Source organism: Vigna umbellata, chromosome 5 (assembly GCF_029865625.1).
Source record: "Vigna umbellata cultivar VRB3 chromosome 5, Vumbellata_1.0, whole genome shotgun sequence".
In the NCBI taxonomy this organism is placed as follows: domain Eukaryota; kingdom Viridiplantae; phylum Streptophyta; class Magnoliopsida; order Fabales; family Fabaceae; genus Vigna; species Vigna umbellata.
The window spans coordinates 40,557,772-40,562,717 of record NC_142169.1 but is presented as its reverse complement, the minus strand read 5'-3'; positions in this window follow the sequence as shown (position 1 = coordinate 40,562,717).

Sequence of the window (4,946 nt, the reverse complement as noted above, 5' to 3'; positions counted from 1 at the left end):
AGAGCTTCAAGAGATTACTTTGACTCCCCAACAAACATACAAGGTTTAGTTCACCATATTCATGGTGAACCTAGATGAATTACAATGAAAGTATGAAAGAATAAACCCAATAAAGGTGAAGAGGTAGCCTGAGCATCCAAGATCCTCCTTCAAAGGGGTGAAAGACAGAGTGTTTTCCTCGTTTCTGCCAAAGATGCTAACTATAAGACGTGCAAGCCCTTATATACTAATCTAGAGTTACAAAAGATTACAAAAGTCCAAGCCCAAAAAGTGCCGCTCAGCGGTATTTACCGCTCAGCGGTGATTGCGCGTCTTCTTTCTTCCCCTCAGCGGCCATTTTGCCCCTCAGCGGTTCCAACGTCACCTCTTGAGTGCCGCTCAGCGGTAGTTTGCCGCTGAGCGGTGCCTTCGACTTCTCCTTTTTGCACTCTTTCTTGTCTTTTCTAATGTCCTCTCTCTTATTCTTCACTTCTTTCACCAAATTCACCTCAAAACCTGCACAAGAACACTTAAATCAAGCATAAACCTGTCCAGCTCTCTTATTTCTGAAAATATAAACAAAAGGCATGATTTCAAGCTAGTTTCTAAGTCTAAAGGTTGCTTTTAGTATCAACTTTAAGCATGAAAATAACAGTTTTTCAACTGTTATCACAACCCCAAACTTAGAACTTTGCTTGTCCTCAAGCAAATAAAATGTAACTCCATCTCCAACCAATTCATATGATGGTTCACTCATTCAAAATCCTCTTTTCAAGATAAGTAATAACTTCACTCAAACTTAAGACCAAGAGTTCAATCAAGATGTGCACATGCTTTAGTGTTCACAAAGTCATTTAAATTCCAACAAATGCTATTTTTCATGAATGATCAATCAATTAAGCATGGATGTTCATGTGCTTATGGAATATTTCCTCACTAGGTAAAGTGTTTCACTCAACACACAAGTGTATAAGAGGTAAAGTGTTTCACTCATTCACTCCACTATCACAATGTCACATGAATCAACTTTGCCTTTCATTTAACCACAATCAAATACATTCACAAGCATGCATCATCACAAGGACTTTTCAATGGCTTATAATGTGGCTGGGCTAACAAGAAAATTGGTTTTTCTGGATCACAAAATCCTTGAGTTAAGAGAATCATAACAACACAATCTTCTTATTCATTCCCAACTTTCTTTTGCCTTTGCTTTTGCATTTGCATTGAGCTTTGCTTCTTTTTCTTTTCTTTTCTTTGCATATTCTTACTTTTTAGCTGTTAGCTCAATGCTTTTTCCTTTTTCATGTTTCCCCAATAACCCCAAACTTGAACATTTAACAATACCACACAAGATCTTCTACTTAACTCAAGGTAAAGATTTTCAATCAAGGGTGTTCAGTGTATATTTAAGGCTAAGGGTTCAAAGGATAGAACACAACGTGTTCTCTTTTAGAAGGCTAACTTTATGAATTTGGCCAATAAAAAGGGTTTCAAAAACACGGCCTTTGATCATATGATGCAAAACAAGCAATTGATTCAATCATAGAAAACCTGGGCAAAGTCATTCATGCTTTCAAAGTAATAGCATTCAACAATAACAACTCTGGAGCTCAAAACCTCACATATAAGCTCATTCACATTTGACATGCACATCCTGCTTAATTTCACAATCACAATCATGATATTATGCATTTGTTCACAAAGCTTGTGAATCACCTGTATAAGCATTTTAATGTGCACATCATCTCAACATCAATCAATCAATAAGCATCATCAAGCATTACTTATCACACAATCACAGTTAATAGCAAACCATCATAAGGAACCAGGTGTTCAATAGAGTACATCAAACCCTAATCTAAAAACAAAAACAAATAAGTTCAGAAAACTTAAACCACAAAAGCATAATCATATGATAGCATTCATCAGTAAATGTTATCTCAGCTCCTCATCAGTCCGAGCTCTCTGTATCTTCCTCTTCCTCTTCATCATCATCTTCATCAAATGCATCCTCCTCCTCAGCTTCATCTTCATCCATGTCTCGGGCTGAAGCTTCAGCTGCTTCAGCTCCTCCATGCCATGGTTCTTCTGGCCAAGCTACCACATTATGGAATTCATCCATAGTCCACCTGTGTGCTGGAGGGGTATCATACATCCCCACTATCATCTCAGCCGTGGCCACCTGCCCTCTGTGGATGGACTGCAACTGAGCACCTATAAGAGACATATACATGTCCCTCATCTGGAATGGTTCTGCCTCATGAGTATCAGCAGAAGTCCTGCTCTGTGCTGGCCTTCTCTCTCTACGAGCCTGGCGTGGTGGCACTGGCTGGGCTGCCTCCTCACCTCCACAGTACTGTCTGTAATAGGCCTCATCTATAGCTTTTCTTGGCCTCTCAAATGGTGGAACAGAAGTGTCCACCCCAGCTAGCTTGCAAAGGTGAGTGATCAAAGAAGGATGTCCCAGTGGTGCTTTGTTGTTTGAAGTGTTAGCACACACACTAATCTCATCAGCTATCACCTGCCCAATATTAACATTCAAGTTTCTGATAGCACAGTAGATGAAGAGTGCCCTGCTGAGAGTAATATCTGACACATGTGAACATGGCTGAATGTTGGCATGAGAAAATGTCATCCAATACTTTGCAAGAGGAGTCAAATCTATCCTCCTAATATTAACCACTGAGCCAGATCTATTCCTTTGGAAGTGTCCTCCAGGTATGCACAATACTCTCTCAACATCCTCAAAGTCAGCACCTTCCTCCATGCTAAGAGCAAACTGGCATTGCTCACCAGCCCACACAGTATCCAGAAAGTTATTGATGGAGTCAGGATCATACCTGATAGCATGGCCTCTAACATAGCCCAAATAATTCTCAGCTGGATAATCACCAATCTTCTTTGCATTGGTGTAGAATTCCTTCACCACAGCTATGTTGGCAGGTGCTGGATAAGTGGCTAGCTTTCCCCAATCATTCCCTAACACTTGCTCTCCAAATTGAGGAGCAAAGTTAGGTATCATTCCAACCTTTCTCTCCATTAGAAGTCTCCTGTCCTGAACCACCCTAAAGTGCTTCTCATGTTTCCTAGAGAGGAACCTGCCATTATGGGGCTGCTCTGGTTCCTTTTCCTTTCTCTTGGTTGCCATGGTTTTCAATCTCTTTCCTAAAGAGGATGCCATTCCTGCATTCAAACATAAATCCAAAACCACAGAACATGATGTTAATCATTAGTAAACACAAAACAAAACTCCTTTTGAAGCTAAACCACCGCTGAGGGCCAGAATTTCCCCTCAGCGCCACCAGTGCCACATTCAAACATGCAACAAACCAGAGAAAGCAAATCTGGCAGAGTGCCGCTCAGCGGTAAATGCCGCTCAGCGGTGATCTGCAGATTTTTGCAAATCTCGTTTTTAAACTGTCCTAACTCCACCCAAATGCAATTTTCAGTTTTCCAGTTCATAATCAAGCAGTTTAATCGGTTCAAACATCAAATATATCATCAAATCATGCATAGAAATCAAAACCCCTAAATATTCATGCTTTGACAATCACAGTCAATTTCAAGAACCCTAGAATGAACAAAATGCATTTTACTTACTTGGGTGGAGATGCTAGATGATATGAGAATGCTTCCAAACTAGAATGCTCTCTTCCAACCCCAAACTTTGATAGCACACTAGTGTAAAAGTGAGTGGAAGAGAAATTTTCTAAAGAGGGAAGAGTAAAAAGATGTGGGAAACCTAAGAGGAGATATGTGGGAGTCTTAGTGCAGAGAAGAGCTTGAAAGAATATAAAAACGCGCAGCTTAGGGTTTAAAAAATACCCCAATGGGCTCGGGTTCCGCTAAGGGGAACTTAAGCCCATCTGCGATAGTACCGCTCAACGGTAATTGCCGCTCAGCGGCACTTTCGTGATGTGCCCTTCTCCTTCTTTTCTTGACCTACGTGCCTTCCTAGCATACCCCTCATAGGTTCCCTGCAATTCAATGTTAAAAATGCTTATGCAAATCCTAAAAATAAACAAACAGAAAACAATCAATCAACTGGGTTGCCTCCCAGGTAGCGCTTGTTTAACGTCACGAGCCTGACCCAAAATCCACCAGCACCCATCAGTAGATGCAAAATTTTCTTACCAACACCCATCAGCAGGTGTTACAAACCTAGCATCCTTCAGTAGATGCTTAACCACCTAGCATCCTTCAGTAGATGCTGGATCCAACAAAAAATAATTACAGAATAATATCCACAATTTAAAAGTTACAATACCAAATCAAAAGTTTTTAAATCCACTGGGTTGCCTCCTAGCAAGCGCTCTTTTAACGTCATTAGCTTGACCCAGTAAAGTTCAAGTTCCATCTGCTGTATAGTTAATGATGTCTTTCCACCAACTTCTCAACTGCTTCCTTTGGACTGTTTTGGTTCTTCTAGAATAAGGAGACTCTATCTCTATCATCTCCTTCTCTTTAAAGCCCTTCACAACCCACAACTTGTTCTTTAGTCTCACATGTGTGCCAAGTTGGGGTCCTCTTTTCTTCCAGTCTCTAGGACTTGCTTCTCCTCTTCCAATATCTTCTTCCTTGGGTACCTGAAACAACAAACAATGGTTACCTGAAACCTCAAGATTTTCTTCTTTACGGCTAGTCATGGGTGCATCTCGAAATGCAGCTTTATAACTAGCTTCTTCCTCCTTTGCTTGCGTCTCATCTTTGAAGACATCTACCACCACTCTCTCCTCTCTGTCCTGGAGCACCACTATACCTTCATTTACATCTATAATAGCCCTGGCCGTTTTCATAAACGGTCTTCCAAGTATGATAGGTATCTTCTCGGTCTCCATCTTCATCACCACAAAGTCTGCCAAGAACTGAAGTTTGCCAACACAAACTATAATGTCCTCTACAATTCCACTTGACTCCTTTGAAGATCCATCGGCCATTACTATTCTAACCTTTGCAGGTTTCAT